Source organism: Canis aureus, chromosome 6 (genome assembly GCF_053574225.1).
Source record: "Canis aureus isolate CA01 chromosome 6, VMU_Caureus_v.1.0, whole genome shotgun sequence".
In the NCBI taxonomy this organism is placed as follows: Eukaryota; Metazoa; Chordata; class Mammalia; order Carnivora; family Canidae; genus Canis; species Canis aureus.
The window spans coordinates 30557602-30570313 of NC_135616.1; the positions used below are offsets into that span (position 1 = coordinate 30557602).

The window sequence follows — 12712 nt, forward strand, 5'->3', positions numbered from 1 at the left end:
AGCAGTTTGAAAGGCCAGGAAATGGACACAGATATAACAGAAATGAATGTACAATGAGAAGAGTAAAGTTCCACTTACCCACCTTGCCCCAAGGATGGGAATTGTGTTGGAGCTAAAATCAAGAATGGATTGATAATCGGAGACTTATTTTACATACCTTCTCTAGTAAATAAAAACAAAGAGATACAGAGGACAGTGAATTTACATCTTGATGAGGCCAAATTAAGAAAAAAAAAAAAGCTCTGCAAATAAGCCCTTGAATAAAAATGGTCACATTAGCACATATTAAATAGTGTATATCAAAATGCCCTGGATGATATTTGATTCCATAGGTTAGCAAGAGACTGTTTGGTATAAGTAACTGAATCTAGGACAAAACACAAAATATTGGTGATATATTGATCCTTCATTTAGAGAACATATATACTTATGCATATCTGTTTGTATGTATGTTTGTGTACATATTTCTGCTTTTCTCATTTAGCAAGTAGTTATGGAGAGAACATAATTTGCTTTCAATAATGTGCTTTCAGGAATAATAGGGGATATTATGAGAAATTATGTATTAAGAGAAATTATGTCCTCTGACCTCTTAAGGTTGTTTGGATCACACATATCACAAAAAGAGAAAAAAATCAAGGCAAGCCTAGGCCAGCTCATGGATTTGAAGTCATCAAACTATGTAATCAGAGATGCTTAGATTTAAAAGGAACTGTAGGGATCCCTGGGTGGCGCAGCGGTTTGGCGCCTGCCTTTGGCCCAGGGCGTGATCCTGGAGACCCGGGATCGAATCCCACATCAGGCTCCGGGTGCATGGAGCCTGCTTCTCCCTCTGCCTGTGTCTCTGCCTCTCTCTCTCTCTCTCTCTGTGACTATCATAAATAAATTAAAAAAATTTAAAAAAAAATAAAAAAAATAAAAGGAACTGTAGAGGTCATATCAATAGATATACATGGAATGAATAATTGGTCTAATGCATGAAAGATCCAATGAATCTAATAAGAGCCCTACTGAATTGCCTGCTATATTGCCTGGAATTGTTATTTACTTTTCATGTATATTAATTAACACTTCTGTACCCTTCACTCAGTGTTTGCATCATGCCTTGTGTATGGGACATAGTTAAGGAGTCCTTGGTACATCTTTATTGAATTTATACTGTCAGAATATCTGTGCTAAATGGGGAGGAACAGATATTCATTTTGTTTTCATCAATCAATCAAAAAAGACTTGTTGAATATTTAATGAGCAATAAATGTGTAAGATAGTATAGGATAAAATGTATATTCATGAATAAACACCAAGGGAATTCAAAAAAACAAATTGTAAATTCAGAAAAATAATCTATAATATAAATATCTTTCAGAGAATTGTGATTTCTTTTATGGATAGCAATTTTTGTTGTCGATGAGGTTCTTCTAGTCTAGACAAAAAATTGTATTTCCACAAAACAAAATATTTCTAATTTCACTGATGTCAATATCTGTCTCCTAATATTAACCTTCCTAAAACACCCTATCCAAGTTGGATACAGTTGAAAAATTGTTTGTTCATCATAGTCCTTGTATGGGTTCTCTGTCACTTTTTTTTTTTTTTTTTGTCCCTCTGACTCCTCCTTCAGCTCCTTCCATAGGGATTGCTTAAAATTATTTTACCTTTGTTACTATACCTAAACTCCCTGAGGTCACAAACTGTTTTTTCATTTTTGTTTTTTTACTACTGGGTCCTCTGGGCCCACCACAAGGTGACCCTCACTTAGGAGCTTAATGTGTATACTTTAATAAAAATGTAGGGAAGGATTATGGTTTTTAGTCCTGATCCCCTTCTTGAGCTGCAGACTTACATGGACCAATCCTCAGCATGAACATTACCAGGCTTCTCAACCAAGATTTCCAAAATTCAAATTCATCTTTCATCAAAATAAATCCACAGATCTTCCATCACTGCAGATATACCCTAATAACTGAGTCTCTGGACTACTGATACTTCTGACCAGAGGCCCAGAACATCAGACTACAATCATATGAAGATGGGGAGCATGGGTAGCTCAGTCAGTTAAGTGTTTGCCTTCAGCTCAGGTCCTGATCCCAGGGTCTTGGGATGGAGCCCTGCATGCTGGATGAGGCTCCCTTTTCAGCAGAGAGCCTACTTCTTCCTCTGCCCTTCCCCCTCTTGTGCTCTCTCTTTCTCTCTCAAATAAATAAATAAAATCATAAATAAATAAATAAATAAATAAATAAATAAATAAATAAAGTAAAACAAAAGAAAATAAAATCATATGCGGAGGACTCCTAGTAACCTATCATAACACCACAGAGTTTCCTAAAAGGAGACCTAACAATGGGTATCCTCTTTAGAGTCAGTATATGTATATGATATACCTAGGCTGATTCTATGTCCTCCTGTCTGCTTCATAAGAGGCTTCTGAAAATTGTTCTTACTAAATACTCTCTAAATTCTTTAAAGTCAAAATCTCTTGCTACTTAATGTAGTTCTTACTGACCTGGAATTGAAAAATCATTTAAAAATCATTTGGAAAATTTTCAAGATTTCAAGCAAGAAAACATGCACTGTTTTTCTGATGTGGCACAGAACATCAGAAAATATTCTTGAACAAAACTTTGAATTTTTTGGCCCCAAGAAAAGAAAACACCCCAGAAACAAATAAGATGTGTCACAATAATCCATGATTTACAACCCCTTCCCCCGGATCTCCCATTGCCCTTAGCAATCCCTAAAGCAGAAACAAACAAAACAAATCCTTTCAGCATATCTTCATGAAACTGTCTGGGATGTGACAAAACTTTGAGAAACAGTTTTGTGATAATGGTTTTGCACTTTATTGGTACTTCTCCAGAGGAGGTGGTGAATGGCTGCTTTCAAATACATAGAGCTATCAAAGGCTAAAGTCAATAAAAGCCTCCATAGAATAATTGGGGAAGGAAGAAAAAGGGGAAAAACAGAGCATCAAAGGAATGAAAAGGAAAGAAGGACCTATAAATATAAAAGCCTAAGGAGTATATTTTGGGAGAATAGATGATGCAAAACAAAATTGGGAATAGTTATTGGAGGACCAAGGAAGGCAAATAAAACAATGAGATATATGATGCCTGTCCTCCTGCCTCAAGTCTAGCTCATCAAACAGTTTTTCATTCCATTTCGTATATATGAGTTTCATCTGACTACTGCCAACAGAAAGTGCTTGGATTTTCTGACTTTTTTTCACTGTCAAAGGAAATAATAGATTGATAAGATTCAAAAGGAACCAATATAACCTCCTCTTCAAGAATGAGAAAAAAATACAAATTGAATTGTTAATGAATAGATCTATTTTTCATGTTCTTGAAAATAATACTAGCACTGATTATAATAATAAAGTACAGTATTATGTTTAAAAAAGCCTGTCTAGGAATCAGAAGGCCAGAATTGGTTGAAAAAATTGTACTTTACTTAAAATACCACAAACTATATTATGTAATTAAAAGAACTTGGAACTAATCTTCCATCTCTGGGAATACCTGAGTGACAAATCACCAAAGAATATCCCAGAGAATTATCTTTGTTGTACCAACGCACACAGAGGTGGGAGAAACCCTCTATCTGTAGAGAAAAACTCACTTGAAGTGAGAGGGCAAGTTATCAAATCAAAAAGTCAAGCAGCCTAACTATGATCTTTGAAGCAGGCTGGCTTAGTACGGACAGGCTAGAAGAAGATGCCAGCCAATGTGGGCACATAGCCACTCAGAAACCTGGCCAGGATTCCAGTTTAAAGTTAAATTTTAGAAGCCTAGAATTACAGAAGGGTAAAAGAGCCTAGATAAGTGCCAAACACAGTGATTCTGACCCCTTCAAGGGATCAAAAGAAAATAATCATGAACCACAGAAAGTGAATACACTGGAGACAGAGGATAGAAACAAGCTGACAGTCTAGAGAGATCAGGTGAGCTGGAGATCTGGGAGTAGAATTTTAACAGAGATAGAAATGGATGATTCAATCTTTAGGTTCATTTTTTGGCACTGGCATCAACCAGTTCTGTGACTTTGAACAAGTTCTATAACCTTCTAGTATTCAGTTTACTCATCACTAACAAAAAAGGACAGGACTAAATGTTTTCAAAGTACTGCCCTACTCAGAGACACTATTATTTTTCTATTCATGATAGTGTTTGCAATTATATGGTGCTCTGCACCTCCAAAATGTATTTACGCGATAGTGTTTGTTCTTTGAAACAGTCCTGTGTGGTAGCTCATATAGAAAACACTATACCTCATTTTAAAGATAAGAAAATGAAGGCTTAGAAAGGTAAGATGACTTTCTCAAGGTTGCTTAGCTAATTAGCATCAGAGCAAAGACTAGAAATGTTGGTCTACTGTACTTGTAACTACTTCACATTATTCCTTTCAGCAAAATTGTTAAAGCTTTATGTAAGGAAAACAATTTTCTTACTTGCATTTTCTTCAATTGCCTTATGTCAACAGGGGTTAAGAACTTCCTGAGAAAAATAGAAAAAAAAAAAAAAAGGTCAGGACTGGAAAAAGAGAAAGCCTGTACATTTGTATATTGAAAGAAAATGTAAACAAAGTTAAACAAGCAATTATTTAGCAAATGTATACTGATAACGGGCAATGTGCAAGGTTCTGTGTCGGGTGCTGTGGGAAATACAAAGATTTTTTAAAGGCAATATATTTGCCCAGATAGAGATTCTATTATCCAGTAGAAACATCAGATATGTCTTGAGGGAATCCTTTTATAAAGCACGGAATATAATAAATGGTTTAAGATATATATTCCTCAGAAATTTCAGAAAAGATTCAAATAAAATCCAGTTATGGACAAGTCAGGGAAAATCTGAAAACTTGGTATTTGTATTTGGAAATAAAGTGGAATATCCTGCGAATTTCTGAAGATTAGAAATCTGCCAGATTAAAGCTGTGCACGTTGGTTAATGTAGGAAACTAGAAATGAGTAAAAAAGAGACAATTTAGTTGGCAGCTAATTATACAGTGGTGGCCACATAAGAAACAGCACATCACATCACTCCCATCTCTCCTTGCCTCCTCTCCTCTTTTCTTCACCTTTATTCTTTGTCTTAAGTTCTGCTTTCAATGGACCCAATATAAGATAATAACCTGTGTTTAATGATCTGGAACATCATAAAGGAAAAAGTGTTAGAGTAGAATGTTTAGTGAAATAAGGTACACTCTACTATAAAAGATTCTCAAAGAATTCTTGTACTATTATAAAATATTATAGGTTCATAGAACTAGGTAAATCCATCAGGATAAGTACAAATTTTCCTCAGTTGATAATGTGTAGGAAGTCTCAACAAAACTGTAGATGTTTTAGGCATGCATAAATGTGTAAACAAACATTTGTAAAACAAGTTGTGAACCTAAACATTACATGAGAAAAATACATGAAAAACATAGCATAGTTATTCTTATGTCAATGTGTATTTTTTTTTATTTTAAAGAAATAATTGAATGAAATAGGAATGCTTGCAATGTAGGGGTGCGCTGGAATTGATATGTGATTTTATTATCCGACATGTATTGAAAAGAACAGTGAATTAAGGTCAGCACTGTTAGCTTCAGATTCCAGCACTGTCAAGATTTAGGCCTTCAAACTGGAATAAGTCATTTCACTTTCTGGACCTCAATCAATGAGCAAGTTGGAGGAGTCACAATTTTTGCAAATTATGTACTACAGAGCAGGAGTCCAAAAAAGGTCATCTTTGAAAAAAGCATTCTGTTGTAAAATATATTGAAGAAACACCTGTACATCATCTCCAATTTGTAGATTCTCAAGAAATAATGCATATTAAAAGCTCAGAAAAGCCCTACAGTAAAGAAATATTTTTAATTCCATCTTGACATTTTCCAAATTTAAAATATTTTTAAATTTCTTGTTCAAAAAAAAATTTCTTGTTCCATTGTTCATATGAACATCTTATGACATAGTTTTCTGTGGATCTAATTTTTGGAAATGCAGAAATATGAGATTTAAAGTCCTCGGATACTAAAATAAAATAAGTAATTAGTTAAAATAAATAAATAAATGAAATTGTAGGATCCTAATGACTAATATGATCTTACTAGAAAGATTGCGCTGGGGAAAACAAAAAAAGAAAGATTACACTGCAATTAGAAATCCCCTCCACACCATCCTCCACCCAGAGCCAAAGAAAGCGGACTGACATAAGCAGGGAGCCTGAGCCTGAGGACTTCAGGAGAAAGAGGTGAATGAAGTGTTACTTCCTCCTGTGGAAGAGGTGAAATTGAGTTTTGATTAACCAAAGGACTTGAAGTATGGTAGGGGGTTCCAGATCCAAACATGAAGAAGAACAAGCTAGTGATGCATTTTCTGATCACATAGAGCAGGGTTTTCCCACTTCAGCACTGTTGTGTTTGGGGTTGGATGTTTCCTTGTTGCAGGGATGTGGTCCTGTGTATTTTGACATCCTTACTAGCTTCCCTGGCCTCTCCCAACTAGAAGTTGTAGCAATGAGGAGGCAAACTTCAGGAAAAGCCCATATCCCCTCCATAGGTATGAAGAAAATGCACAATAGGTATCTGGAAAAAATGGAAAGGCAGGAAGTGGGAGAGGAGAAATGGGGTGAGAGAGGAAGGACTTAAGGGACAAGAGAAGAGAAAAAGATGAAGGGACAAAAAGGTGCAGGAACAGAAAGAAAAGAGAAGAAGGAAAGAAAAGATGCTTATGATTATTTCAACTCCATAGTGGAGGAGTTGAGGCTCTCTGAGGTCCTTTTTGGCCCATCTATAGGCAGCATGAGCTTGGAAAACAAAAAGACCTGATTTTATTCATAGTTCTGTATCTCTTGTGTCATCTTAAGTAGTTCAGTTAACCTGAGCTTCTGCTTCTTGTCTGTAAAATGTGGATTACAGTGTTGTAGGTTTGTTTTATGGACTAGAGAGAATGTATGTAATGAGTTTAGCACCTTGCTAAGAATTTAATAAATGGTAGCTGCTTTTATTATTGCTATTTTTCCTTGGGACTTAATCATGTGCTATCTTTTTTGTCAATTAACTTCATATGTCTCTTGTTCTTATTCTTACGTTTCATTAGCCAGTCTGTGCTAGATTACGCTGCCATAATAAACAACTTTAAAATCTCAGAGGCTTTAATGACACCTTACTTCATGTCTATTTTATGTTAGTGAAGTCTCTGCTCTCATTTGTCCTTGCTCACAGACCCAGGCTGATGGAGTCTCCATCATCTGGAAGGTCAGTGGGTACCATGGCAGCAGGGGAATTGTGTAGCAGCTTTTAAACATTTTCCCAAGTAGTGACACACATCACTGCTGGTCATATTCTTTGGCTAAAGCAAGACACATTGCCACATGGTCAGCTCCAAGGCAGTAGTGAATGCAACCCTCACATGCTCAATAAAGGAGACATTATAAAAACTAGCAAAAGCACCATATCTCTCTGACCAAGTTTCATCATTGATAAAACAGGGAAATCAGAACACGTCTCTCATAGAGTTGTTATAAACATTACAGTGGTAAATACACGTGGAACATTTAGAACGATGTTTAGCATATGGTGATCATGTGATCATTGCTAATTGCTAGATATTGAGATCTATTGTTATTGGAAACCCTTCTAAGACCCGAACCATGGTTTGTGCTGCCTTGCCACCCCATCAGCACTCTCCCTGGTGCTTTGCACCATCTAGTTATTCAATAAATATTTGTTGAATTGAATTGAATAGTGTTCTAGCAACATGCCTAGGACCACCCACTGGCTGGTAGACCAACCACATGTAGGTTTATCAGTTCCGTTTCCCCTGCCAAACACCAATGCACTTCGCTAAGCATCCCTCAGCTGTGATTCTCCATTTTGATGATGGAATTGACCTTAATGTAAATGTTCCCAGCCACATAAAACATGTTGTGAAGTGCACAACAGCAGGCATAGTTGACTGCCAGCTGCCATCACACTATGTGATGCAGTGTACTCCTCCACAATGCCTTTCTTAGAAATATCCCAACAGTCAGCACACATGATATCAGTGATACATTTTAATGAACTTTTCGAAAGAAAAATCAAAAGATATGCAGACTTTAAAAACAAGGGTCTGCATCCTGATAAACAAATATTCTTTGATTGGAGCCTGGTAGAGGGGTCACTATCTATTTGGAGCCTAATGGAATTATGTTTCTTTGCATTACTCACACAATTAAATATAAGGGCCCAGGGGGCAAATGTACCAGAAAAAAAAAATGTAACTAAATTCTAGTCTCCTCTCTGCCACTCTCTCATGAGAAACCCTGAGCACTACTTAAGTTTTCTGGTTATTAGTTTATGCACCTAACAAAAGGGAAAATAATGTTTGCAGGATCTCTTTCTAAAAGCTGATAAAAGAAATCAAGAGGATAAGAAATAGCAAAATTCTATGAATAGGTAAAAATTATTGTGCAAATATCAGGAACTATCAGTAAAAATATTTTATTTTGATTTTTAGTATTCTCTTTATTTCTTGACCTTTCCATATTTGATCTTAATCAATGTTCTCCTGTTAGGTTTCCCACTCTTCCCTATAAATCATGGGTAATGAGTTGCAAGTTAAAATAGAAAAAGCAAGTTGATCTCAGCCATGTCCTGGATAGATACTGTTCATGAGTTTGTGCTGAACCCTGAGATCCTGATAATAATAGAGAGGATCATTTCAATCTATTTAGATTTCTCTAATCTGGAATTTGGAAAGATGATAAAAAATAAATTGAGAACCACCAAACCCAGTAGTAAATGGAGAACTGAGTGGAACGTATGAGCATTGAGAAGTATGTGCATCTAAACACAAAGGCTCTACAGAGGGGCTCTAGGATAGGACCTAGTTATGCTTTACTGGCAAATTTCATGTAAAATTCCCATTTAGAAAAATGCACTTGAGGAAGTGACAGATACAACAATATTCCTTGAGGATACTATCCATTTGTTGCTTTTTTTTTTTTTTTTTTTTTGGTTCTTTTTCTTATCTACTAAAGGAAGGAAAGAAAAGAGAGAAGAAAGGAGGGAAAGATAAAATAAGGAAGGTACAAAAACATTGATTAAAAGCCTACTTTGTTTCAAGCAAGAGGTCAAATAATTTATACATCAGACATTTAACCACCCAACAATACTGGAAAAATCTTTATTACTGCCATTTACCAGATGAAAAAAATGGGTAACAGATTAACCGTGTTAACTTGTATGGCTATCACGTGGCTATCAAGCAGCAGGTGTCTATTTGATTTCAGACTGTCATTTGTTAATTTACTGACATATTGACAACATGAATGATTTGAATAGTGCTGAACAGCACTATTGAATATTGAACAATATGGTAACCACTCATGAAGTTACTTACATTTGAACTAGTTAAAATTAAGTAAAATTAAGAATGTAGTCCCCCAGTTGCATTAGCCACATTTCAAGTGTTCAATCACTACATGTGCTGAAGGGCTGGCTACTATAGTTGACAGTGGAAATTTAGAACATTTCTATCATTGCAAAAAATTCCACTGGCTAGAGCTGGTTTAGAATGTAAGCTTTTCATGGGTCAGAAATAATCTATTTCTGTTTATTTTAATGAGGCTTATTACTGAACAAGCATTGTGATTTCTGATTCTTCTTTGAGGAAAATATTTTACTAGACAAAAAAAATGCCAATCAATCTTTGATTATTTTAACACGGAGGAAAATAAATTCCATGAGGTTCAAGTCTAAATTCTCAGTAGACCTCTGCAAAGTGATTGGTGAAATTTATGAGCACAGCTGGTTTGCAGTTGTAAAACCCTATATTTTTTAATGCAAAATGGCATCTGTGCCTGCTAATTGGATACTTAGGCATACACACAATAAATTGCCTGGGAATTAGAAAGGTGTATTTCTTAAGTCCTGCCCACATCTTGCCATTTTGAGAATCATTGCTGGGATTCATTTTTCCTCCTTGTTATTCTTGTAGAGGAGGTGGAAAAAAGCCTTCTCCTTGTTATAAATATTGCCGGTTGGGAATACATCCTTCCTCCTCCTAATCCAGCTTTAATCCTTTCAAGCTCTGAACTAAGAAACCACTGTCTGCTGTGGTAGCTGCCATTCTAAATAAATTTGAGCTCTGTGATCATTGCCACCTGTCTGGTCAGAAAGGAAAAATCAAACTTGTAAATGCTATAGGCAACCTTGTCTTAGGAGTTGGATTCGAACGTTACTGAGGCCATAGAAAAGAAGTCAAGATAAAGCCTTGCCTAGCCTGCGTTTGAACATTTTAGTTCTTTGTGGGTACTCTCAAGTTTGCAGTGCAATGGCAACAGTAGAATCTAGGGATATTCTGTTATAAGTCTCATGCAAAAGTTTATTAAATTTGCTCTCATAATTATTGTAAGCCCTAGAAAAGATGACTTGAGCTCAGGAGCCTATACTTCTCCCACCTGAGCAGATTGCTTTTTATCATTCTTCCGTGCACTGGTAATTTCCATTAGAAAGCTTGCTAACCTGGTATTGACAATTACAAGCCATAATCAGAAGGTGAAAAAGGCTCACCCACTCTGATCTGTGGTAAAGCCGATACCAGCTATCTGGGAAGAAAAGAAACACAAGAAAGTAAACACCGAACTGCTGGTGTATCTGCCCTTTTTATGTGAGCACGACAAAGTGTGAAACATGAATGCAGAGAAAGAGAATGATTTTCAGAGATTTAATCCCTTTAGAATAGAAAGCTTTCGTTGCCTCTTAAGGAGCCTTTTCACCTCAAGGTCACAGCTTGAATCTCATCTGGATTTATGTATAGTGTTCGCATTCAATTATTTTTGAGCTCTTTCTGCAGTATTGGTTCCTTGAGTTGCATATATTGTTTATGCCCATTGGGCCTTTTGCACATTTGTCCTGCTCATTCTTGTCTGGTTAATATGCCCTGATCTTTTAAATTGGCTGATTGGGGGTATGATGGATGGGTTATCCTCCTTCCTCCTTTCTCCATCAAGATATAATCAAGTTGAAATCAGACTTCCTGCCCCTTGATGCTCAACCAGAAAACAAAAACAAAAACAAAAAGTGAGCAGCTCTGGTAACAGGGTAGTGCTTGGTGGCCCTTGGCCCTTGGAAATATAGGATCTGCCAGGCTGTTTTCAGCCAGCATAGAAGCTTCAAAATAAAGAAAATCAACTGACTATGTGGAAAATTACTTGTTTAGAAAAATCAAAAATCACTCTCTCTCTCTCTCTACACACACACATACACACACATGTATATGCCCATATATGTATATATACGCATAAGTATTTGTATATATATATACACACAAAAAAACACAAATGGCCTATATATACTTATTTTAAGGATAACAGTAATTTTTGTTAATAGCTATTAATTAAGAACTTATTATGTGAAAGTCACTACCAGGGACTGTAGGTTCTCAAAGCACCATACCTTCCCTTAATTAATCTATTAAACAGGAAGAAACATATATTTGTGCAAATAAAAATTAAGGTATAGAGCAACATGATGACAAACAAGAAATATATAATAAGTCCTTCAGACTCACAGTGACAGAGGAATATTGTAGTCTGGGTTGATTAAGGAAGACTTCTTACCAGAGGTCAGACACAGAGAATACACAGCACATGAATGAAATAGGCAGAAAAATTAAATTGTAGGCCATTCTAGAAAGTTATAAGTTGAAAGTATGCATAGGGTGGGCTGTGGATTAGCATCGAGCATGATCCCTTAGAAGATGAATTTGAGAGGTTTGGAGACAAACTGAAGCATCCCTTTATTCTTTCCTATATGCCTACTCAATCCTTCCCTTCTTTGTCCTAATTTCCTTGTTCCTCCTACTAATAGGAGGCAGCAGACCTAGGCCTGCAGCCCTATCCTGCAGAATCTACAATCCCTGAGCTCTGAAATGCTGAGGTGACCTTTGAAGGCTGCAAGATGAGGAGCCCAGCTGAGGATTCCAGCAGGAGAAGAAAACCAAGCTTAACAGTGCTCAAATTGTGGTTTGGGGCTTTAACATTTTTCTTTCCTTTTCTTTTAGAGCCATCAATTGCCTTCTACAGACATTGAATTCACTTACAAAGTTAGAACAGAGAAATAAAGTGGAATGCAATGATCAGGAAATTCCATTTGTTTTTTTCTCCCTTTCATCATTTTGTTGAATGTGTGCAGAACTATATGAGGTTATTCATTTGTACCCAAGCAGGAATATAGGATTTGCCATATTGGATCAGCCCATTGGTCCATCAATGTTGTATTCTCATAGCCTCTGGCACCAGATGATACATGAAGCACCAGAGGAGAGCAAACTCCCCCTTTCTCTCCTCAACCCACAAGGCAGAGAGTCAATTGTGCAATATATGGGGTGAAAAGTCTTAGCTGCTCAGGCTGGAACTATATGAATGGAATATGGATATAAAGATGTCCACATAGGGCAGACGCTACATCAGCTGAGGACCAATTTAGGCAGTTCTTACTTTAGAAATTGTGTCCCATGGCTTCCTGCTCACTTTCAATTATAAGAACTATTATTTATCTTGCAATAATAAATTGAAATAGTGGAATCAAACAGCCTCATTCCAGAAAGATAAAGACAACACTATATGATAACTGACATATGGCTGCTTTCTCTCTGGTGAATGCGTAAATGCAGTCAAAACTAGAATTTAACATAATGCCTCAGAATCTGACCCCTCTTCCTTCGGTAATTATTAAA

General features: G+C 36.3%; 1 long non-coding RNA gene across 2 annotated transcripts in view; it reads right to left on the reverse strand.

The window, feature by feature from the left end:
- Positions 1 to 12712, reverse strand: part of LOC144315673 (uncharacterized) — a 314745-nt gene that overhangs the window by 14442 nt on the left and 287591 nt on the right. For both annotated transcript variants that reach the window (XR_013381417.1, XR_013381418.1), the window contains exon 4: positions 4448 to 4493. This is a non-coding gene — a long non-coding RNA (uncharacterized LOC144315673). The remainder of the gene's footprint in view (positions 1 to 4447; positions 4494 to 12712) is intronic.